Genomic DNA, 26,518 nt, shown 5'->3' with positions numbered 1-26,518 from the left:
ATTTATTTTGTCCTGTAGCTCTTACCAAAATTTGACAGACTTTTATTTTACACGTTTGTTTATTAATGGAGTTTCTTTTTCTAAGCTCATTATTTCAGTCTGCGTTCCATCCCCCCCCCAAATTCTGCACACCCTCTTTCACTATGAGTTGCCTGGCATATAATGGGAGCACAATAAGCATTTCTTGAGTGTTCAATGATTGCCGAATAAGTACTTAACACAATTGAGATTGTACTATAAATATAGATTTTTAATCTTGCTTTTTCTTGCCGTATTAGTATGAGGAAATTAGGTATTTCCTCATATCAATGAATGAATTTTGGGAAAACTTAATTTTCTTTTATAAAAATTGTCAACTTAATAACTTTCATCAAAATGTATATATCAAATGGGTCCAATACTAGTCCCATGTGCCAAATTGAAAGTGTTTTTTTCCCTAGAAGCAAGTGACAAAAAGAAATTTAAATAAACACCCAACAGATTTGACTCAGATTTTGTAAGTCTAGAAACAAAGCAGAAGGGGAGAGTTGGATAATTTTAATTTATCAAGTTAAAATAGCTTGAAGTTTCTTTTTTTAAATCTTTTAAAATTATTATTATGTTCAATTAGCCAGCATATCCACTCTAGAGGTATTGTATTTTTATTTTTTGAGTGTCAAAATACCATTTCCCTGTTGACACAGGGTAGGAAAACATGATTGATAATATCCCCCTTGTATCCCAGCATATGAAAGACATAATGTATTTTAATTTCCTCTTTTCTCATACATTTATTTGGTGGTTTCCAACTTTTGACTATGACAAATAAAACTGATGAAATTCCTTATACTTATTTTTTAACACATCTCTGATTCCCTCATGATAAATGAATAAATGCAAATCAAAATGAAAGAACATTTTTGAGGCATCTGAGACAATGTGGTTACGTTTTGCCAAATTGCTTTCCAAAAACGTTACTCTAATTTTCACTCCCCAATGGAGAATTAGAATGCTCCTTTCCCTTCACACCCTGCCAACAATAGGAATTATCTTAGAAAAGCAATTATCACCAAATTTACGAGTTATAATGTATCTATTAAAGTAATTTACACTCTTTAATTGTGAGTGAAGTTTAATGCTTTTCAAAGGTTTATTAGTTATTTGAAATTTTCTTTTGCAAATTGCCAGCTTTTCCTTTGTCATTTTTTATTATTCAAATATGAAAGCTCCTTTAATAGCAAGTATATTAGTGCTCTGCTCCTCACACTGGTGTAACCATCTCTTTTCTGATCAATATCACTTACTATTTGTTTTTTCTTAAGTTGTATAGATCAAATCTATCCATCTGCTTATTTATGATTTGGTTGATTTTTCTCAGTTTTTTTCCTAATCGTTACTGTCTCATTTTTAAACATTTAATTCCATAATTCATTTTAATTTTATTTTGTCATTGAACAAGGGCATTGTATAAAGTCATCACTGTCTCTAGGTTGTCTTAAATAACCACTTGGGGCTCGGCTCTGTGGAGGCCATGTGCTTCCCCATGCCAGGGGCGGGGCCATTAGGGGCTGACAGCACAGGCATTTCAGAGAATAAAACATCAAAAACAAAGTTCACCTGCCTGGAATCTCTGAACTGTTTGTTTTAGTCTGGGACTGGACACAGCTTCAGTGGTTTCTTCTACAGGTCCCTTTGTTATGTGTTTGTTAAAGGAAGATCACAGAAAATCAGGCTGGTGAGAATAAAGATTAGTTTCTGAAAGCAGCTTTCTGAACTAGAGGATGTACAATAGACTTTTTTGACCTGCTAAATGGCGTTGTGTAATGTAACTTCTTTTTGAGTCACTTCCATTGCTCTTTGCCACCTTTCTCTTTTCAACATTGGTCGTGTGCTTGATCAGGGGACTCAGAGAATCTCTAAGCCCTGGCAGGTCTGGGGCTGTAAAGTGTGAGTGCAGGTGGGAAGGGGGCCAAGAAGGTGGGAAGGACAGAAGATTGCAGGTGACCATCACCTCTTTTGACTCGGACAGAAGACGTGTATGTGGGCATGAAAACACCCAGAGTGAAACATAAAAGGAAGGAATGGAAGACAAGGTCCCTAGGGCATATTTATTAACAAAAGATGGTCCCTAAATTTCTCTGCAGAATAAAGAGCTGAAGAATATGAGAATATTGGCCTTGAAGAAAGAAAATTTGGATGAAGACTTTCCAGAGGAATGTTACCTGCTTTGTGCTGTTCCGCAGAAGCTATAAAATTATGATATGCTTAGAGTTAGATGTTTTGAAACCAGTGAAGGAATTTTGACCAAAAGCTTGAAGGAAGCTTAAAGGTTGGTTAAGGAAATCAAGAAAAGTTTAAAGAATAATAATAGCTAAAATCACATAAGGTTTACTATGTAGTGGGCACTGTTCCAGGTCCTTGACATAAATTAACTAATTTATTGTCAAAATCCCCCCTATGAGTGGGCATTATTACTCTTCCCATTTTGCAGACAAGGAACATGAGGCAGAGTCAGGTTAAATCATTTTCCAGGGTATTCAGCTGGTAAATGGTAGAAACAGAAACTGAAGCCAAGCTGTTTGGTTTTGGAACTGCTCATTTACTTTAATTTAAAATAACATGTCTGTGAAAAAATAAAGGGAAAAGTTATTCAAGGTTTACCAAACAACATAATAATTTTTTTAATTGACTTGAACCATCTTTGAATTTTATTTTGAAAATTCCTATTGTCTCAATGTGGAGCCATATGAACAATAATTCTATGTTCTTGAAAAGATTATATTCATAACATATGTGACCAAAAGAGCAGCATGATAATTTTTTAAAAGATTTTATTTACTTATTTTGAGAGAGATAGAGTGTGCACCCACAAATTGGGGGAGGGACAGAGGGCGGAGAAAGAATCTCAAGCAGACTCCAATCCGAGCATGGAGCCCAATGTGGGACTCAATCCCATGATTATGAAATCATGACCTGAGTCGAAATCAAGAGTCAGAGGCTTAGCCGACTGAGCCACCCAGGTGCCCCTATAATTTTTAAGTTTGACTGTCATCTTCTTCCCTAGTGATCTCATACCATCAAAGACCACCAATAATAAGCTCATGATACCCATATCTCCAGCTCAGACCTCTCTCCTGAACCCCAGACACATATATTTTACTTGACATCTGCATCTGGATATTTAATAGATATTGCAGGCTCAATATATCAAAACTAAACTTTCCATCTTTCCCTGTGAAACTGTTTCATGCTCAGATTTCTCCAATTTGGCTTGTGGGACAACAATCTTCCAACAGAGCAGGTCCCAAACCTTGGTGTCATCCCTGGCTCTTTTTTTCCTCATAACCCAGGTCCTACCTATCAGAAAATCGTACTGTTCTATCTGTGTGGTAGGCAGCCTCAAAGGTGGTCCTCAATGATCCCCACCTCCTGGTATTCACGACATGGTATAATCTCTTCCATTTGAGTGTGGACTGGAATTACCGACATGTTACTAATGAATCGAATATGCAGAAGTGACAGGATGTTCCTTCTGAGGTTAGGCTACAAAAAGATAATTGTATCCATCTTGGGTGTTTTCTCATGTTCTCTTGTGAGTCATAGACTCTGGTGGAAGCCAGCTGCCATGTTGTGAAGCAGTTAGGGTAGAGTTCATGCAACCTCAATGTACAGAGAAGCAACACCTGAAAATGATCTTAACTATGTTATGAATGTACCAACATTTTATACATCTGATGGTGTTCCTTTTACTGCAGCTGATCCAGATTACTGAGAGAAGTATCAACAGTTACTTGAAAGGGAGGACTTCTTTCCAGATTATGAAGAAAATGGTACAGATTTATCAGAGGCTGGTGATCCATACTGGGATGATAGTGATGATGAAATGCACCCAGAGATAGGTGAAGCTTGTAAAATTTTGGTTTGGAATCAAAGCATAAGTGAAAGCAATAAAGCCAAATTTCAGCATATCAGTTTTATAATAAAGCAGTTTGGGTTATGATGATTTAGCAGAACACAGGAAAGCAAGAAAATGTGTCACACTTATACCAAATTAAGGATGTTGAGTTATGTATATACTAATATATGCAACTTTGATTTTCTGTAACACTATCTGCCAAAATAAACTTTATTCCTATAACTTAAACTTAAAATGTATATACATATAATACATAAAAATTTATAACTTAAACTTAAAAATATATATTTATATCTAATATATATATGTGTATTATGTACAGTTAATGCCTCTCTTTTGGTTGCAATAAAATTGGTTTTGAATAAATGAAATATCGAAGGTTAAAAACAACAGGAGCATCATGAGAATGAGCTTGGAAGGGAATCTTTGGAGGCCTACTAACAGCCATGTGTATGAGCTTGGAAGTTGGTCTGGAGATGTTCACCGCTCTTGCCCAAACTTTGATGGTGGCAACTTTGTGAGAGGCCTGCACCAGAACCACCGAGCAAAGCTGCTCCAAGATTCCTGATCCTCAGAAACTGTGAGCTAATCAAATAGTAGTTGTTTCCAGCCCCTAAGTTTTTAGGTAATTCAACAGAGCAGTGGATATAAATACCACCTTCAAAATATATCCAGAATCAGATCACTTCTTATCATTTCCATAAATATCACCCAGCTTCACTATCTCCTGCCTAGATTATTCCAACAGGCTTTATAAAATGTCATACCACTTCTTGTCACTTTATTGTTTGCGTCGTGAGGGCTCAACATCTCTCTTCAGAGCCCTGCAATGACTCACCATTTCAATCAGAGTAAAAGGACCACAAAACTTTCTACGATATGGCGCCCAATTATACCTCTGCCTCACCTCTAACCCCTCTCCCTCCTGGCTTGCTCTGCTCCAACCACTCGGACCTCTTTACTCTCCTGAGCACACATCAGACGTGTTCTGATCTTTGGGCCTTTGCACTAGCAGGTTCTTCTCTTTGAAATGTTCTTCACAAACTATTACCTCTCATCTCCCTCAATGTTTTGCTCATTTCTTACCTATCTGTGAGGCCCACTCTATTTAAAATTGAAGCCATTGACGGGCGCCTGGGTGGCTCAGTTGGTTAAGCGACTGCCTTCGGCTCAGATCATGATCCTGGAGTCCCTGGATCGAGTCCCGCATCAGGCTCCCTGCTTGGCAGGGAGTCTGCTTCTCCCTCTGACCCTCCCCCCTCTCATGTGCTCTCTCTCATTCTCTCTCTCTCAAATAAATAAATAAAATCTTTAAAAAAAAATAAAATTGAAGCCATTGTCAATCTCTATACCTGCTCTCTCTTTTCTAATTTTTAAGCTCTAATAACTTATTATCAGATACTACATAATGTATTTATTATGATTATCATTTATGATAATAATTCTACCCTATTCTCATATTAGAATGTAAGTTCTATTAAGACAGGGATTTGTGCTGTTCACTGATGTATCTCAAGGGTGTAGAACAGTGTCTAGCACATTGTAGATCCTTAATAAATATTTGTTGACTACATCAACCAATGTACCTGGCATATTAGGAGATAATTTATATGTCTTTATTTTGATTGGAATGTAAGGTACTAATATCAAATGCTACCTTGGTCCCACTTCCATTATCATGATTAACTAGGATCTCTGAGTGATTTTCTGACTCAACATCAGCAAAGACTCAGATGGCTTATCTCTATGAATCATAAATGGTTCTAAAAAATAGAAGGAACTCCAGAAACCAGTCCTCAAAGAAACAAACCATGAAATATAAAAACATGATGTAGGCCTGGAATGGCTATCAGCCTGGGTGGGGACAGCTTGGAATATAGTCCACAGATGCAGTGAGTCAGATCCTGGACAGCGTGGGGAGAAAAATGCAGGAAGCCTGTAGCAGGGAGCTGGCCAGCTACTTCACACTGTGAGCTGGTGGAATTGCCCAGAGATAGGAGTCTTATAGTTGCATGTCAGAGATACTGAAACTTGGAATAGCATTGAGATAGGAACTGAATCTGTGGCTTCCCTCCCTGATTCCAAACCTTCTAGGATATTAGAAATGGTCTTCTTTCTGGCTACTAATAGAAATAGGATGAGATTCTCTTCGAAGGAAAACTTCCTCCAGTTTAGTTCACTGGGCTCCCAGAAGTGAAGCAGTAAACTCACAACAAAGATAACCATCCATCAAACGCCTTTATACCCTGAAGATTTGCAGATGTTGAAATGTTAGGTAGGGAATACTCAGTGGTTCTGTATTAAATACTCAAGAAAATAAAGAATACAATTAAAAAGATAAATATACAACAAGAAACCTTCAGGAATGCAAAGACAGATTTTTTAAAAAGTAAAATAGTAAGAAGTGAAAAATACAGTTGCTGACAGCAAAAATTTAACACACAAGTAAAATGTTATGATAGACACTGTTGAAAGGGAATTACTGAATGGGAAGACATACCTGAAGAATTTATTTGTAATGCTGCAATGAGAGATAAGGGGATGGAAATCATTAAAGAAGGATCAAAAGACATGGAGGATAAAATGAGAAGGTCAAACCTATATCTACTTTGAGGTCCAAAGGATAATAATTGAGAGAAAGGAGAGGAAACCGATTTTAAAAGGTAATGACTATAATATTTCAAGAAAATCATGTACCCACAGATCTGGGGAGTATATTGCATTTCAGGGAGAACAAATAAAAAGATATCCATGCCTAGACATATAGTAGTGAAAGTGCAGAATGCCAGAGCTGAATGTTTTAAAAATAGCCAGAGAGAAATAAAAAATCACAAGCAAAAATAAAACCAAAAGACAATTTGGATGAAAGGATCTTCTCAACAGCAACCCTAGAAGCCTGAAGATGGTAGAATCATATCCTAAAAATATTGGCTGGAAATAGATGTCAGGCTACAGTTTGAGTCTAGCAAAACAATCTTTCAAGGATAAGGATTAAGACATCTTATGGAACAAAAAATAAGGTAGAAAAAAACTCTGATAGACTATATCATCTACAGACCTGCTCTAAAAAACATACTTTATAAAGTAGAAAAACGATCCCAGAAAGGTGGTTTGTTATACATAGAGAAATGGTAAACAAATAACACAATATGGCAAACATAAGATCTGAGTCCAAACAAAAAAGGTCTCCATGAAATAATGAATAGTGGAAGTTAAAAAAAGATAGAACCGAAATATTGGACAGTAACAGTATGTAAGCTAAAGAGTGATGATTTTGTTTTCCTTGAGAGAGAGGTCAAAATGGTTTTAGATTTATTCACTTATTTATTCACAAATATAATGCTATTTCATGGATAAAAGGAACAAAAATTAAATGCATGGATTCAAAACAACAGGGAGAAAAAATGGGAAAAAATGCAGTCAAACAACTTTAAAAAGTTTCAAATAGTGAAAATAAAAAAAAAGATCAAGCAGGAAAAAAAGGTAAATGGAAGGAACAAATATAAACGTATCAATAATCACAATAAGCATAAATGGACTTGCCATTTGAAAGTATAAAAACTGTCAGATCAGATCTAAAACTTGGTAAGATGCTGCATGTAGGAGATAGAGCTGAAACATAAGCACAGAAAAATTGAAAGTAAAAAATAGAAAAAGATATTAAATATACATATATACACATAAAAAATTGCTGGTGTCTTTATATTTGTCTTAGTCAAAGGCTAAGAAAAGGCATTTGCTGCCTGATGATAAAAGTTTCAAGTTACCACAAAGATATAGAAACTGTAAATGTGTTTAATGAAATCGCCTCAAAATATAAAAATAGAAATATTTGATAAAAGTAAAGGGAGAAATTTTCAATAACATGATCATAGAGGGATATTTCAATACAATCTTATCAGCTGTTGATAAATAAAGCAGAGAAAAAAATCATCAAGTACATGGAAGTTTTGAGCAGCACAGATATCGAGTTTCATCTACTGCACATATATAGAACTTACTTTTGTATACTTGATTTTTTTAGATTTTCTTGACAAATAGAAAATACACATCTTCCTAATTAAAAAATGTTTTTATACTAGTCCATAAGTCAAGGTTTAACAAAATTGAAAAGACAGGGCTGTATACACTATACTCTCTGACTTCAGATCAATTAAAAGTTATTATAAATCAATCAACAAATCTTCATATATTCAGATATAAAACATGCATTTTAAAATAAGTCATAGGTCAAAGAAGAAATCATAATGGAAATTTTAAAAACACTTCGAACTAAAGAAAGCGAAGATATTATATATAAACGTTTGTGGGATCAGCAAAAGTGGAACTTCAGTGGAAATTTATTGTTTTAGATGATTATATTAGGAAAGGAGAAATGTTGAAAACCAATGAGATAAATATCCAACTCTAAGTTCTTAAAAGAAATAAAAGTAAACCTAAGGCAAGGAAGTGGATAATGGTAGATAAATGATAATGAAAAAAAAAAAAATAGACCAGATCAACAATGTCAGAAGTTGGATTCTAAATGACCAAAAAAATATATAAACCTGAGGTGAGATAGATATGATGAGAGACAGAGAGAGAGAGAGAGACATAGATAGAGACAGAGATGGAGAGAGACAGAGATAGAGAGAGAAATAGAGACAGAGACATACAGAGATAAACAGAGACAGACAGAGAGAAAGACAAAGATGTCCACTGTCATGAAGTGGACAAATTCTTAAAGAATAACTTTCCAAACATAGCTTAGGAAGCAACAGGTCCTAATAGCCTAGTAACTATTGAAAAATGTCTCCTGCATATGAAACAGCCATCAGAGATGATTTTATGAGTAAGTTCTTCCACATTTTCAAAGATCCAATCATCAGATTCTCACACTTCACCATTCTCAGTTCATTGTAAAAGACTGATTTAATCTTGATATCAAAATCAAAGAGATGAGATTTAAAAATATTACAAATCTTTTAATTGTTAAACTATGTAAGTGTCCTATGCAGAACATTTATAATACAAATCTAAAAGTTTATAAAAAGATAATAAATTGTGACCAAATCGAGTTTGTTCTAAGAATCAAAGTATGAATTAATTTTTCAAATGCTACCATTTTCAATCACCACATTGATTAAAATACTAAAAATCATACAATTATCTCAACTGATGTAGAAAAAGCATGCAATTAAATTCAATGCTCAATCATGATAAAAAATAAGCTTGTAATATAAACCAATTTTCTTAACCTGTTGGTGTTTGCAAACATTATTCTAAATGGAAAATTGTAAGCAGTATTCTTTTTGAAATCCAGGACAAGACAAAGATATCTGTCACTGCTTTATTGTCTTTAACATTGTTTTATAGTCTAGTCAGTGTAATTAAAAAATAAATTAATTAAAGCATAAGGATTTGAAATAAGAAAATACTGTCATTCTTTGAAAATGATTTGGTTGTATACATAAAACAACCAAGACCATACAGGCAAGTAATGAGAAATGATGGAAGAATTTAGAAAGATAGTTAACTACATGAAAACCAATTGCATGTCTGTACTGAAGTAACAAACATTTAGAAAAAAACATTTAAAGAAAAAGACACCATTTATGATGGCAACACAAACTATAAAATGTCCTAGGAATAAATCTAACAGATCTTTTGCAAGGACCTCTACAGAGAACAGTACAGATATAATAGAGGCATATTAAAAATTACTTAATAAATGGAGAGGTAGAACAAAATAGGATGAAATGGAATGAGAATAGATGAGAGGATGTTTTTGAGTTAGAAAATTAAGTAATTGCATAAATGTTGAGTCTCTTGAAGATGATCTATAGATTCAGTACAATCCCAATGAAAGTTCCAATAGTTTTGTGTGTGTGTGTGTGTACATATGTTAAATCTGACAAATTGATTCTAATATTTATATGAAAGAGCTGAAGACCTAGTATAGTAAGTTAAACTTGCAACTTGTGACTTAAGGAAGTCGTAGGGGAGATCTGAATCAGGAGAATTTTCTAACTGCTTTATAACCTGATTATTTATCATACTGTTATCCAGAAATGGAAGTAAATAAGTTGTTTTAAATATTCAAAATATATCTGCTCCATTTGGATTTTTCTGTATGATAATAAGGATAATATTTTTAAATTTTGCTAAATTTTTAAAATTTTATTTAAAAAAATTTTTGCACCTTAGGTTTATACTGTGTATTGAATCATAATTGTTCATTCATACACATTATCATTGGTCTACACATGGCCTCCTTTTATCTTTTATTTCTTCTTTATTTACACAATAAAAAATGAACATCTGTGAACTCATTGCCCAATCCAAGAGTTAAAACCTTAGTTTAACATACAAAATTCAAACTAGAGATGCAGTAAACTACTTTCTTTGTAGTAAATATTATTACTGCTTGCTTCTCCTTGTCCTTTCTTCTGGAAAAGAGACCTAGCAATAGTTTTCTTTTGTGGAACCTCCATTCCGTGAAGTCCTAATCAGATTATCAACTCTGATTGCCACCAATCCCTATCATAGATAAGTTTTGAAGTCTGACTCAAGCCCAGCCAATAAGATTTTCTTTTAAGGAATTTAAACTTGGAAAGAGCCATCTAAGGACAGAAGGCCATCCTGATGGCAGGACTCTAGAGAAACTGCCCATATTTCCTGTAAATGAGAGTCCCAGATGCAACTTGGATCTTGTCTTCTCAGCCTGGATGCTATATTCTTCTTAAGGTTCTGTGACAAACTCAATAGCATTCTAAGAAATCAAATTCTTTATTCTTTTCCTTAAGTTAGTCTGAATCAATTTCAGTGGCTTGCTTGTCTGCTACCAAGAATTATAGCAATTACTCTCTGTATTGAATTTAATTGTCTACATGAGTAATGACCCTGTTTCATAGATATGTGAATATCTGAGGTCTAAGTCTAGGCTCATCGAACTTAGCTACTGTTCTATGACAAAATACCCACCAAGGAAATCTTAGACTGAAAAGTTACTGAAAAGTCCATTTATCCAACCTGAATCAATGAACACATCTTCAATCAATCTTTGAAAAGTTATCAATAAATAAAATAAAAGATGTGAGAAAAAGACACCCTGGTGTCTTTAAAAGAAAATAAAACCTACTTACATAAACCACACTGCTGAATTTCTACTTCTTGGGTAAAGATCTTGAGACATGTACCATGAGGCCTCAGGCTCCTTGAGCCTCATATGTAACAATTTTTTCCTTCTTACAGGAAACAGATGGGATTAACAGACTGTTACATTGTCTGTGAAAATGAAGTATGGTTCCTCTCTTTCCATAGATAGACTGCTTGTCTGAAGCAAGGGAGACCATAAAATATCTCAAGTTTATATTTTAAAAAACCCTCTTTGTTTAGAAATCATTCTTATTTGTTTTGTATGCCCTTGTAAAGCAGAGGGAAAAACCTGCTCTTAAAAGGGATAAGAAGCAAGACTAGATGTCATCAGGGCTAACAATTCTTGCAGGGAACAAAGTAATAGGTAATGGAGAAATTGGAATACCTCCTTGCCTGTTCCTTTGGGAAAGGTCAATTGGTTGTCCCCTAGCAGTTTGCCTATGTTAGGTAGGCTGACCTTGTATCTACTTGCAACACCAGGTAAACCACACTGGCTCTGGAGTCTCAGACTAACTAGACAATTGAGGAATCCTACCTTCAGTAGAAACTACCAACAGTGCATTCAGCACATGCTCAGTGAAGAAATAAATGATAGCAATTCCTTTCCAATCACATCCATTCAAATTAGTATCTTTGGTCATTAGCCACTCAACCAGTTATAAATCCCCTTTATGTTATCAATATCCTTCAACATTCCTTCATGTTGTTTTTAAGAATACAGATGATCCCTGACTTACAATAGTCTGACTTACAATTTTTTGACTTTAGCATGGAGCAAAAACAATCTGTATTCAGTAGAAACCGTACTTCGAATTTTGATCTTTTCCTGGGCTAGCAATATGTGGTAGATCCTCTCCTGTGATGCTGGTCAGCCACAGCTCCTGGTCAACCATGTGATCACAGAGTAAACAACCAATATATTTGCAAACATTCTGTACCCAGATGACCATTCTGTTTTTTACTTTCAGGGCAGTATTCAATAAATCGCATGCAATATTCAATACTTTATTATAAAATAGGCTTTGTATTTGATGATTTTGCCCAACTATAGGCTAACATAAGTGAAAAGAGTGCGTTCGAGGCAGGCTAGGCTGAGCTATGATGTTCGGTAGGTTAGGTGTATTAAATGCATTTTTAACTGATGATATTTTTAACTCACTATAAGTTTATCAAGATGTAAGCCCATGGTAAGTCGAGGAAGATCTGTATTAGGAAATATTTGTCTTGTGCAGATCTAGATTTCTGGATTGCATTTTTTATCAGCCATAATCATAGGCATATTTAAGGGAGAAATCAAATTACTTAGACCTAAATAAAGTCAGTGAGGCCATGTTGACTTGGTTACCAACTTTTGGTTACCAACTTCCTTTCAAGATGGTTGAAAACCATCATTTTGATAACGTGTATTAAAATCAGTAATTACCTGTGTTTGGTGGATTTTTTTCAGGACTGCATTGATTTGTTTTATACTTCTAGGATTTCTTCCATTCTTGATAAATTCTTATGGATGGAATGTTAACTGAAGTTCCCTGATATCTTCTGTAAATTTGCTCAGTAATCTTTGAAGTTTGTTTCAAGTGTCTTATACTCACTTATCTAGAGTATTTACATGCTTACAATCTATTGTAGGCCTCAATTGCTTCTATCAGTATTTGGTTTACCTTTTTCAGAAAACAAAATCTTTACTGAGAAAGAAAAAATAAATTAAAAGTTTTTTTTTTTCTTTTTGTAATACATCAGTATTTTATTGCTGGTCCAAAGAACTAAGCTTATCTATCGGAACATAATTTAGAATGCCCTTTTATGTGTTCATGGCAAATCTATTGTTATATAACTCTTCGTGGCTGGGCCTTCTCTCGTGATTATAGTATCTGGTCATATTCTTTCTTGGAATTAGTGAGGATTTGAGGATGTTATATTTCAGTCCTTCACATAAGACCCTTCTTTCCTTTTAGTCTGTTTTTATTGAGGACTTATTTCTAGGAGAAACTCTCTGCTTTTTTCTTCCTTTTTGAAGAATCTGAAAGAAGGTAATTGATAAGATGAGCTCAGTTCTCTTCCTAAACCACACATCTGTGAAAATTATTATGATAGACTGGACCTTACATGTGTGTATATATATATATGCATATGTGTACATGTGTATGACATATAGAGTCTTACCTAATTGTATGTTTATTTAAACTGTATACTTGTTTGTGTATATATATATATACACATATATATATGTGTATATATATATGGTGTAAATATATATTGTATATATATATACACAAACAAGTGTATATATACACAAACAAGTATATATATATATATTATTTATATATACATTATTAATACGTATATTTACATATACACATCAGGATATTAAAATAATACATTATTAATACGTATATTTACATATACACATCAGGATATTAAAATAAAGTGTTAGCTGAAGTGTCAAATATTACCATGCAAAATTTGCAAGAAACAAGTTGGGGGAAACTAGTTAGATGACTTTATATTTTTCATTCATATTGATGGCATGAAAAGGCCAGGAATTGGAAATTAGGGAAGGAATCTTTTTTTTTTATTTTTTATTTTTTATTTTTTTTTTTTAAATATTTTATTTATTTATTTGACAGAGAGATAGACAGAAGAGCACAAGCAGAGGGAGTGGCAGAGGGAGAGGGAGAAGCAGGCTCTGCACTTAGCAGGGAACCCGATGCGGGACTTGATCCCAGGACCCTGAGATCATGACCTGAGCCGAAGGCAGACACTTAACCATCTGAGCCACCCAGGCGCCCCAGGGAAGGAATCTTGAAGGTTGCTTTGGAATGAGTTATCTTATGTGCCTTACTTCCTTCTTTTTTTGGGGGGGGGTACATAGGAAGATACCTCTTTAGAGAACTGAATTTCCGGAGGACCAACCACCTGGAGAATGTGATATATGATTCTCTTTCCCCCAAACACACAGTTTGGGTGACAAAGTGAACTTTTGTCTGTGTCACCTTCAAGAATTCTAAAGCTTGAGAGCTGGCTGGGCGGGTGGATGGCAGCAGAGCATAGGACTGCATTTTGGCAAATAATGGAGCCTCCAGAGTTTGTCAAAAGAAAGGAAGAGATGTGGACATGTGTGATGCAAAGCCCACAATTGGAAGTCTTAGATTCTGTTCCAGAGACAGACTAGAGGGGAGAGGAGAGTCAGCTGAGGGAAGCTGCCAGTGGCCTCCTGATGCTCAGTGGCTATAGAAGGAGCCACAACTGGCTGGAATAGTGACAAAATTGCCCATGTCATAGAATGTAGGTGGAAAGTTTCCAGCCATGGGAGGTCCAAGGAACTCAGGATCATGTCATGAAGGAGATAACTAAGCACCAGCCAAACCCAGAAAGACAAAGGATCACCAGTTTGATTCCAACCAGTCAAAACCACCTATTGGAGTCAAAAATCTGTTTTCATATTGGGAAGGAGCTTCTCAGGTACAGGCATAGCTCTAAGATATTGTAGGTTCAGGTTCAGTTCCAGACCACCACAATACAGTGAACACTGCAACAGAGCAACTCAAAGGGATTTTTTGGTTACCTGGTACATATAAAAGTTATGTTTACACCATACTGTAGTCTATTGTGTGCAATAACAATATGTTTAAGAAAATCAATTTACACCCTTTAATTAAAAATATTTTATTGCTAAAAAATGCTAGCCTTCAGCTGAGCTTTCAGAGTTCTAATCTTTTTGCCGGTGGAGGGTCTTGCTTCATTGTTGTGGATTGCTGACTGATCAGGGTGGTGGTTGCTGAAGGCTTGAAGTGGCTGCGGCAATTTCTTAAGATAAGGCAACAATAAAGTTTGCTGCATTGAATCTTACTTTCATGAACAGTTTCTCTATGCCATGCAATGCTGTTTGATAGCATTTTACCTACAGTAGAACTTTTTCAAAATTGAAGTTAATCCTCTCAAATTCTGCTGCTGCTTTATCAATGAAGTTTACAGAATATTCTAAATCCTTTGTTGTAACTTCAACAGTCTGCCAGGAGTAGATTATATCTCAGAAACATTTTTCTTTGCTCACCCATAAGAAGCAACTCCTCATCCATTCAGGTTTAATCATGAGATTATAGCAATCCAGTTCCATCTTCAGGCTCCACTTCTAATTCTAGTTCTCTTGCCATTCTACCACATCTCCAATTACTTCCAATATTGAAGTTTTGAACCCCTCAAAGTCATCCATCAGGTTTGGAATCAACTTCTTCCAAATTCCTGTTCATGTTGATATTTTAACCTTTTCCCATGAATCAAAAATGTTCTTAATGGCATCTAGAATAGTGAATCCTTTCCAGAAGGTTTTCAGTTTACTTTGCCCAGATCCATCAGAGGAATCACTATCATGGCGCTAGAGCCTTACAAAATGTATTTCTTAAGTAATAAGACTTGAAAATTGAAATTACTTCTTGATCTATGGACTGCAGAATGAATGTTGTATTAGCAGGCATGAAAATAACATCAACCTCATTGTTTATCTCCATTGGAGCTCTAGGGTGACCAGGCACACTCTCAACCAGCAGCCAGTTTTGAAAGAAATCTTTCTTTCTGGACAGTAGTTCTCAACAGTGGGCTTACAATATTTGGTAAACCATGTCGTAAGCAGGTGTGTTGTCATCCAAGCTTTGTTGTTCCATTTATAGAGCACAGGCAGAGTAGATTTAGCATAATTCTTAAAAACCTTAGGATTTTCAGAATGGTCAGTGAGCACTGGCTTCAACTTAAAGTCACCAGCTGCATTAGCCCCTAACAACAGAGTCAGCCTGTCCTTTGAAGCTTTGAAGGCAGACATTGACTTCTCCTCTCTAACTCGGAAAGTCCTATATGGCATCTTCTTCCAATAGGAGGCTGTTTCATCTGCATTGGAAAATTGTTGTTTAGTGCAGCTACCTTCATTAATTATCTGAGCTGGATCTTCTGGATAACTTGCTGCAGCTTCTATATCAGCTCTTGCTGCTTCACTTTTCACTCTTCTGTAATGGAGGTGGCTTCTTTCCTTAAACCTCATGAACCAACCAACTTTTTAAAAAATTTTCTTCCAGAGATATTTTAATAAAAATTGGCCATTTCCAAGAAACACCCACTGCATGCCCATCAATAAAAGAGAACCATAACAAAATAGAAAATTTACCATATGGCTATGATTTAAAGAAAAAAAAAAAAACGGGCAGACACTCAAGCACAAAGTCCAATGTTAAAGTCATATTCCTTTTTATGGGCTGTGATTAGGATTCTGAATATTTACCGAAATAAAACAATACAAATGCTGGACTACTTAGGTCAAAGGACCTCTCATAGAAGCATATCTGTCCTTAAAGGCATTCCAGTTGAGACTCAATTTTAAGAATAAGGCATAACAAATGAACAGAAGACATACCAGGTGAAAGAGGGATTCTTCAATTCCCAACATACTCTACACCTGATAAAACAAATCTAGACTTTTTTTTTTTTCTTTAAACAACTGCCAAGGCTGGAATCAAAGATAAATAGAAGGCACAACAGTTTTGCCCTGGTTTTGTGTTATTTGGATTTTGGGGTTTCTTTGTTTTTGGGTTTTTTTTGTTTTTTTTTTTTTTTTGCAAATACAAATTAAACATGAAAAAACTACTTCAAAAGAAATCTAGATCAGTTGCATTCTAGACATTTAAAACCTTTCTCACAATTTAAATGGTAAAAACAGGTTTATAATTGTTTTGTGATCACATATCAAAAGAAAAAAAAAAAAACTCTACTAACACCTTTTATTTTTTTAACCATACCAGCAAGAATCAAAACTGTCAATTTTTCCAATGGCAATTTCTACATACCAGAAGGTAGTCATGACTCTCAAAGAAGAAACAATTTGGATTTTTCCTGCCTTCAAAATGTTTATCAAATCCTGTGTTTCTCACAGGCTTTTGAAACACATAGAAAATAAGAAATATTCCAATGAATGAAACATACTAAATGTCAGTAATAAGCAAGACACATTCCTTTGGGGAAACGGCTGTTAAAAAAAATCCAGTCTGTATATGCAAAAGTAAAGCAAGGAAATTCAGTCTTTTTCTCTTCTTTAAAAATCTGTTTTTCCTAAAATATCATTCCACAAAATTGGAAGTGAAGGACTAAAAGGTGAGGAGAGGGAAGGGCGGGAAAGGGAGCACACATAATTAACACAAAAAGTAAAATTGTAGGGGCGCCTGGGTGGCTCAGTCGTTAAGCGTCTGCCTTCGGCTCAGGTCATGATCCCAGGGTCTGGGATTGAGCCCCGCATCGGGCTCCCCGCTCAGCGGGGAAGCCTGCTTCTCCCTCTCCCACTCCCCCTGCTTGTGTTCCCTCTCTGGCTGTCTTTCTTTCTGTCAAATAAATAAAATCTTAAAAAAAAAAAAAAAAGTAAAATTGTACAAACTTAAGCAGTTTATAATAGACTAGGGTCAAACTCCAGGATACCAAAGGCTGGTGTAAGAAATTCACCATTCTGCAGGAGCTAGGAGATTTGTACCGCTGCGTGAAGATCAATTGAAGAGCAATTCACTGCCTTGGAGCAATTCCCCTTCCCAATCCAAATCCTGGTTTCTGCACCATGCCTCCACGGGGAGGGCCTCTCATTCCACCACCCAGCCCACCTCGAGGGCCTCCAGGTCCCCGCAGGCGGTTATCTCGACGGTCCCCTTCCCGGGCAGCTCGAGTCTTCTTCTCTTCCACATTCAGACGGACCTCACCTCTGAACATGATGGGCCGGTTGCTAAGGACCTTCTGAACAGGCTCAGAATCATCAAGCACAACAAAACCAAAACTGGGTAATTTCCCACCGCTGTTAATGCGTAGCTCCACCACATTCCCATAACTTTGAAAAATATCTTTAAGCTCCGATTTGTCCACTTCATGTGGCAGATTGCCAATGAAAAGTTGGTGACTATCAGGGTGTCTCACAATTCTTCGGGGTTCAACATCACTTTGCTCACCAGCCTCACGGATTGGTCTAGGTCTGCTCTGGGACTGTTCTCGCACTCTTTGATCCCTCTGAGGCCTCTGCAGTGGACTCTGAGACTCAGGCTTAGACTCTGGACAAGGCTGTGAAGCTGGTACTTTAACAACCTGAGGTGGTATCCCAGTAACTGGAACAGCTCCACTGGGTGGAAGGTTCTTACTGGTCACAGATGCCCAAGAAAATGTCCTCAAGTCTTCTTGTACTGTCTGAGCTATGTCCGTAGGTGCTGGGGAAGAACTCTTCTGAGCATCCTCAGGGGCAGTTTCTTCCAATACTGGCTCAGACTTTTCCTCTTGGATTTCAGATACAGGTTCTTGCTCTGGTTCTGGTTCAGGATCTGGCTCCGGTTCAGCAACAGGTTCCTCTAAATGTTCTAAGTCATTGCTGACAGTCTGATCATAGAAAGTTCCAGAGTCATCAGGTACCACCTCAGGTGTCTGCTGTCTTTCTTCAGGTTTCTCTACCTCTTCCTCAGATTCCTCCTGAGGCTCAGTGACAAAGCCACCAAAGACCTCATCTTGGTATCTGAAGATATCATTGTGAACGTAGAACTTATTTGCAACAGAGCCCTCAGGAGCAAGGACAAATGTCTGCATGACTCTCCTCAAAGCCTGGTTGTTATTAGAGAGCAACCCCATCACCTGGACCACTACACCATCATTCAGAGCGGCATAAGCATCAACATGGCGAATCTTAGTGTGACAATTGGTAAAGTTTTGTGACATCACTTTCCTATGGATCTCTTTCTGTCCATAGACCGCATCTGCTGGCTTTCCATTTGAATCCAATCCCCCATGGACATAAGAAGAGTTCTTTCCATAAAATCTGTGTAGCGTGTCTGGGGCCTGGTTCAGCAGTGTGTAATACTGTCTCACAAATTCCCGCCTGACCAGCAGGGGACTAGGCTTCTCCATAACCATTGCTTTGGTCAATTCAACCTGCGCGGCTGAGCGGGAGAGGAACAAGCTTTGCTCCACAGTACGGCAGAAAGCAAAATCCCCTCACGCAACTGCATCCGCCCCAGCCAACTTTTCTTCAGTTTCCTCACCTCTCCCAGCCTTCACAGAACTGAAGAGAGTGAGGGCTTTGATCTGGATCAGGCTTTAGCTTAGGGGAATGTTGTGCCTGGTTTAATCTTCTGTTTAGACCACTAAAACTTTTTCATATCAGCAATAAAGCTGTTTCTCTTTCTTATCATTCACTGTGTTCACTGGAGTATTACCTTTCTCCTTCAAGGACCCTTCCTCTGCATTCACAACCTAGCTAACTGGGTGGTGCAAGAGGCCTAGCCTTCAGCTTATCTTGACTTTTGACCTGCCTTCCTTGCTAAGCTTAATCATTTCTAGTTTTTGGTTTAAAGTGAGAGATGTTACGGTCTTTCTTGCACTTGAATACTTAGAGGCCATTGTAGGGTTATTAGTTGGCCTATTTCAATATTGTTGTGTCTTGGGGATGAGGGAGGCCCTAGGAGAAGGAGACTGATGGGGGGAGGGGTGGTCCAAAGAGCAGTCGGAAATATACAAGTATCTATTAAGTTCACCATCTTTGGGGCACGTGGGTGGCTCAGTTGGTTAAGTGTCTGACTCTTGGTTTTGGCTCAGGTCATGATCTCAGGGTCATGAGATCGAGACATGCATTGGGCCTACTTAGAATTCTCTCTCCCCCTCTCCCTCTGCCCCTCCCTACCAGCTCACGTGTGTGCACATGATCTCTCTCTCTAAAAAAAAAAAAAAGTTCACCATCTCATATGGGCATGGTTCATGGTACCCCAAAATTATAATAGTAACATCAAAGGTCACTGATCACAGATCACCATAACAAATATAATAATAATGAAAAAGTTAGAAATATTGTAAGAATTAAAAAAATGTGACTCAGAGACACGGGGTTGCCATAAACCTTCAATTTATAAAAAAAAGGCAGTATCTGTAAAGAATAAAGTGAAGCACAATAAAATAATGTATGCCTGTATAGGGAAGGAGAAGAAACAGACTAACTCCCACTTCCTTATTTGTACATGGTCCCCCTGTATTTTTGATTCTCACGTAGCAAAAGACAGTTGAACTATAGAATCAAACCTATGATTTGCAACTTAGTGAGACTTTAGGACTTCTAATTGCTTTCAAGTGACCACACTTATGGGGTGGATTTTCTTTTTCTTTTTTTTTTTTAAGATTTTATTTATTTATTAGAGAGAGAGAGAATGAGAGAGAGAGTGCATGAGAGGGAGGGGGGTCAGAGGGAGAAGCAGACTCCCCGCTGAGCAGGGAGCCCGATGCGGGACTCGATCCCGTTACTCCAGGATCATGACCTGAGCCGAAGGCAGTCGCTTAACCAACTGAGCCACCCAGGCGCCCCATGGGGTGGATTTTCATCCAGATGCCTGGGCAGAACTAGGCCACTGCCAAATTTGTGAGAATGGTGGTCAAAAAAATAAACTTACTTTGCAATTGCTCTCTCTGAGTCATATCTGTCACCCAGGAAAACCATTAAGATAGGCTGCATCATATGGATCCTGTTGTATGTCTAAATACCTATTATTTTAACCATGTTTTAATAATATAGTATATTTATGATTGCCTAATGTGTTCCCTAATTATCCCATGAGCACTGTTTTCTAATCCTGGCTTTATTACTTCTCTGTGTAGACAAACTGAAGTGATATTCAAGTCCTTTACATTTTAACAATGTCCTTCAACCAATGACCATTAGTTTCTTTGTCATCTATTTGTCTTCCTATCCATTTCTTTCTTCCTATTATCCACTTGTGTTTTGAATGGTGATTTTGTTTTTTTAAACTTCACAATCACTACTTAAGCTTTCATTACACACTTACACTGCCTTACCTTGAATTAATTTATTCAACTGCTCTCCAGTGAAACACATGCTTTTATTTAGCACTTTTATTTATTTAGAGATCAACACCCCTGCTTCTTGAGATCCACCTGATTTAACAGTCACAGGCTAAAATGGAACTGTAAGGTTGGATGTGGAAAATCAGTATCAGCCTCCTATCACCTGCCAGATAAAAATCAAAAGATGCTGGGTGGCTTATTTATTTGTTTATTTATTTAAGAGGCATTCAGAGAGTATTAATTTTTTTTTAATTATAGTTGACGCGCAAAGTTACATTAGTTTCACGTGTACAACTTAGTGTTTCAACTTCTCTAGATGTTATGCTGCACTCACCACAAGTGTGGCTGTCATCTGTCACCATACAATGCCATCACAACATCATTGACTATATTCCCTATTCCATATTTCTTTTTTTTTTTTAAGTGGACTCCATGCCCAGCACAGAGCCCAAGGTGGTGCTTGAACTCACGATCCTGAGATCAAGACCTGAGCTGAGATCAAGAGTTGGACACCCAATTGACCGAGCCACCCAGTGCACCCACCTTGCTGTATTTTTAAAATCCACATAGAACAGTCAGGAGCATCCTTAGAAATTTGTTCTTTTTGAGAAAATGCCAGTTCTTCTAGTCCAGGGGTTCGTAAGGACAGTCAGGGGTTTGTGAGCTCAAAATTATTTTCATAATGATACTAAAATATTAGTTGCTTTTGCCCTCTCATTCTGTCATTAGTGCAGAGTAGATGACATGTGAAACACCATCACACAAATGGTTAGTGGGATGTATGCTTGTGTTCTCCTGTTTTTAAATGCTCATTTAAAATTTTTAGTTAGGTAAATTTTGATAGATTATAACCACATAAACAAAAGCTTGTTAGGGTCCTTAGACCAAAGAATTTAAGAACCTGCATTCTAAAACTGTTTTTTAAATATTTAATATACAAGTAATTATACAATAAAAGTGGAGTAAAACTGGTCTAAATGAATATATATATTTGTAATTGTTAGGGTTCTAAATGCATATATGTATATATATGTATACACACACATACATATATATAATGGTTACAGTCCTCAGAAATTCTGAGGCTTATATTGTTTTTACTGTCTTATTCATATAGTTTACTGTGACAAAAAACATTTGGAAAATCTTAATTTTCTTGATAACCACTTAACCAAACAGGTCAGAGCTACAGTTTGATGATTTAGTGTCCTGACATAAGTATTTTTGAAGAATTATTGCCTTGCATATTAAGTTAATTGGATATAGATTTACTTTTAAATTATGTAGTCCAGTGTCAACATACTTCAATTAAAAATAAGTAACTAAATAAATAATAAATAAATAATGTAGTCCAGGGGAAGCAAATGGAAGGAATAATATTGGATATATAATGTGGTAAATCAGTCATATAAGATAAACTCATCTTTTCTAGTTACTCTGAGAATATTTAGTGGTAAGTATTATCTCTCATTTTTCATTTTCGTAAAAACTTCAATGCATTTATTGAAGTGGAGCTTTTCTCTCTTAATCTGTTGTGTAGAAAGCAGTCCGGGGAAAACAAAAAAACACAAAAGCCAAGAACTAGGAATGCCTACAAAGTAGAGGAAGCCTGTATCTCTTTTAGACAAGTCAACATTTTTTATTCAAATATTTAAAATTATATGAAATGACAAAAGGAAAAGGTTCTTTTAAGGTTCGTACATTTAGGACAGAAAAAATTAAGGATGGCTAGCCCAGAGGTAGAGAGTGATTTATAAAGAGAAAAGTTAAAACTAAAAATAGTCTTCTCAAGTCTTGCACTATGGAGAATAGGAAGACATCCTGATCAGTGACTGGGGAAACATTAGGTAGTTGAAAGTTTAGAGGTATAATTAGGAAAGTTACACAAAAGGGTTTCTCAGTATTGATTGAGTCACACACGTTATCATTGACAAGGGACAACAAATGAATAATACATTATTTAGATGACAAAGGGGTATTAATGCCCAGGAAAGGAGCCTTTAAAAAATTTAGTGACTTGGGAAGACTGTCCAAGATTACAATCCCTTGAAAAGAAAAATATTGATAATAAAAACAAATTAAGAAGGAAATATACTCCATCAAGTATGAAAAAATAAAAAAAAAAGGAAGATGAATATCTGGGAGGTAAAAAGTAAACCTCTGATGAAGAATTAATGAAAGGGGACCTCACAATGAAGCTGTGAGACAGTCATAAGCTGTTGGTACTATTTATGCCATTGTTATAAATTACCCCACACCCCTTTTCGTCATTATTTACTTATCTTTCCTGGTTGTTTCTGGCTTCAGTACAGTTAGTTATTATATATTCCTTTGTCTAGTGTTCTGATTTTTTTTAAGCCTTTGACCTCCTACTTTTTCCTTATCTACATTATTAAGGGAGAAGAAATGTGACTGACACTTAAAAGGTCTCATCTATGCCCTAGAAACTATAATGAGTACTTTGTATAATATGATTTAATCTTCACAAAAATTTGTGAGATACATAGAATTATCTTTATTTTCCAGATGATAAATCGCAAGCATGATTTGCCAAAGATTATACAGCTAGGGAATGACCAAGCTCAGTTAGCATTCTTTCCACTACACTATAGTGATTTCAAAAGTAATTGCTAATCATAATTATGAATATGGGACACTCTGGAATCATTAAAGAAAGATTAAGTACTACTCAGTGTATAATATTAGTTTAATTTCAGAAGCAACTAAATAACTCTTTTCTTTAACAATTAACCCACTTGATTTTATTGTATCACTGGTGGTAGAAATAACATAAAATGCTTACGGGCACATACAGAAGCACATTCCTCCTGTCGGCTGATGGAAACAGGAGGGGATTCCTGGAAAATTTTGTGGATGTCTCTCTCTCTGGCAAAGAATGTCAGGCCAAGTCTCCATGGAGGTCTGTTATGGAGGGAACGCTCTTATTTTCCTTCTGTTTTGCAGTCTCTGCTTAGAGACATAGTGCTCTCCGGCTTCCTCCCGGCTGCCAACTCCATAGATTGTTGGCTTTCACTCACTTATGCCCTGAGAAGTCTTTTACAGAAATAGCACAGCGGATACAGATCTGCTTTCTCTTACTGCTCAAATGCACCAATATTTCTTAGCCCTTGGTACACAAGCCAATTTTGTTAAAAAGGTTTTTGTTCCCCGAGGAATTGTTAAACAATATGTCTGTGTCACAATTATTTTAAACAGTGGAGTTCATATGAAACATCTCTGCCATGACGACTTGCATATATTGGGCAGCCAGTGCATTATAAATTGAATAAAAAGCAATTCCATTCAAAGCCGTAGAGGGGTTGTGATTCAAGCCAAAAAGAACAGCAAACCTGGTGCACAGTGGAAACAGCTTTAAAATATGCAAATTACCAGGCTTTACATAAGATAAAATGAATCAAAATCTCCAGTGTTCAGCATAAGAACTCAGTTTTTCAATGGCTCCCCTAAGCCCCGCGATGTAGAGAGTGAGCTGTTTCTGGGGGTCCCGGGGAGGACCGGAGAAACCTCCCTCAGGGCTAGAGAGCTGTGCAATGAGGCTGGGAAGCTGGGGAGGAGACAGACTGGGGAGGGCTTCCTACACAAGGGTAAGAGTTTATACTAATCTAGCAGTCAGTAGGGAGATATTTGATTTGTGCTTTTAAAAGACCACTCTTGGGGCACCTAGGTGGCTCAGTCAGTTGAGCGTCTGCCTTCGGCTGGGGTCATGATCTCAGGGTCCTGGGATGGAGTCCTGCGTCGGGCTCCCTGCTTGCTAGGGAATCTGCCTCTCCCTCTCCCTCTGCCTCTTCCCTCTGTTCCTGTTCTCTCTCTCAATCTGTCAAATAAATGAATGAAATCTTAAAAAAAAAAAAAAAAAAAAGGCCACTCTGGAGTGTGGTGCATATACTGATGGTGGCAAGAGTAGAGTCAGGGAGCCAGCTTAGAGGTGATTTTGTTGGTCCAGATGAAGAGAATGACAGTCACTTTGATTAGCAGAGTGCCGGTGGTGTGGGGAATGGGGGTAAATAAAGGGATTTGTGAGATATTTGAAAGATAGAATTTAATGACTTATTACATAGGTGGGATGAGGGAATAGGAAGCATAGGCTACTTTTCCAATCCTAACAGATAGCATAATTCATAGTCTATTAACAATTTCAGGACTGAAAACTTACGTATTTTGAAAATTAGATAAATACTGTTAGAACTTAAGGGCACCTGGGTGACTCACTGGGTTGAGCATCGACTCTTGGTTTTGGCTCAGGTCATGATCTCAGGGTGGTGAGGCTGAACCCCACATCAAACCCCTGCTTGAGATTCTCTCTCCTTCTCCCTCTGCCCCTCCCTGCTCCTGTGCTATCTCTAAATTTAAGAAAAAAATAGTGCTAGAACTTAATTAGTGCTCCAAACTAGAGAAAGGGGAGGATATGTTCCATTTTTAATTATCTAAAAAACTTTTCTGCAATTTTATGCGTAGTACAACCAGTCTTACTGTTGATATCCCTTATAGACCATTATTTCTAAGCTTAATCTCTCATATTACAATTTTGGTTTGTTTAATTTTCTCCTGCTTTTGTACACAGAGCAGTTAGTTAGCATCCTTGACTTTGGACATATCATTATGCGTCGCCACCATGATTCATTCACAGATTATCAATGACACCAAAGGCTATACTGTGGGGAACTATAGATGTTGCCTTGAAGACTCCAATTATAAAATTTTAGGGTTATGTCCCAGAAAATCCCAACTTTCAATCAATAATCCATTTAGAATGTTTTCGTTTGCTCATTATTGAAAACTTTCATATTCTGGCTTCTTTTTATACAATATAATAGTAAGAGAAGGAGTTTCTTAGGCTTTCCATTTCTCCTAAAGTTCATAAAAAGGTAATTCATAAAAGAAGAACAACTTAGTGCTAATGTGTTTAAAAAATAGCTGAACCTGATATATAACAAAAGGATAATGCTGCATGTGAAACATTTAGCACAGGATCCATACAATTAAAAGCAAAGTACACTGATTGACTTATTTCGCTGCATAGTATTCCATTGTGTATATATATAAAAAAATATATATATATCACATCTTAAGTCAATTAGAGAAAGACAAGTAGCATATGATCTCACTGTTATGAGGAATTTGAGAAACAAGACAGAGGATCATAGGGGAAGGGAGGGTAAAATGAAACAAGACGAAACCAGAGATGGAGACAAGCCATAAGAGACTCTTAATCTCAGGAAACAAACTGAGGGTTGCTGGAGTGGAGGGGGGTGGGAGGGATGGGGTGGCTGGGTGATAAACACTGGGGAGGGTATGTGCTATGGTGAGCGCTGTGAATTGTGTAAGACTAATGAATCACAGACCTGTACCCCTGAAACAAATAATACATTATATATTAATAAAAAAATCTTACTTTAAAAACTAAAAAAAAGCAAAGTACACTATTCATACTAAGTCTAAGAATTCTTAGCTATAATAGATATTTCTTCTTTAAATGATGGTAAATGGTGAAAATCAATTCTTTAATATCCTCAATTTAGTCCCATAGTTTCTGGTTTTTCACCTAGATTACAGAAAGGAATCTATTACTAAAATCATTAAAACATAAATATCCCAATCTTGGGCAAAATAATAGAA

General features: G+C 36.5%; 1 protein-coding gene and 1 pseudogene across 2 annotated transcripts in view; both read right to left on the bottom strand.

Annotated features, from left to right (window-relative positions):
• The window catches only part of GALNTL6 (polypeptide N-acetylgalactosaminyltransferase like 6), a 1,190,952-nt gene that overhangs the window by 292,579 nt on the left and 871,855 nt on the right, over window positions 1–26,518 (bottom strand). The window lies entirely within an intron of this gene.
• On the bottom strand, window positions 17,421–19,039 carry LOC118531479 (ras GTPase-activating protein-binding protein 1 pseudogene; annotated as a pseudogene).

Source organism: Halichoerus grypus, chromosome 3 (assembly GCF_964656455.1).
Source record: "Halichoerus grypus chromosome 3, mHalGry1.hap1.1, whole genome shotgun sequence".
Lineage (NCBI taxonomy): Eukaryota > Metazoa > Chordata > Mammalia > Carnivora > Phocidae > Halichoerus > Halichoerus grypus.
This window is presented reverse-complemented; position numbering and strand designations above follow the sequence as displayed.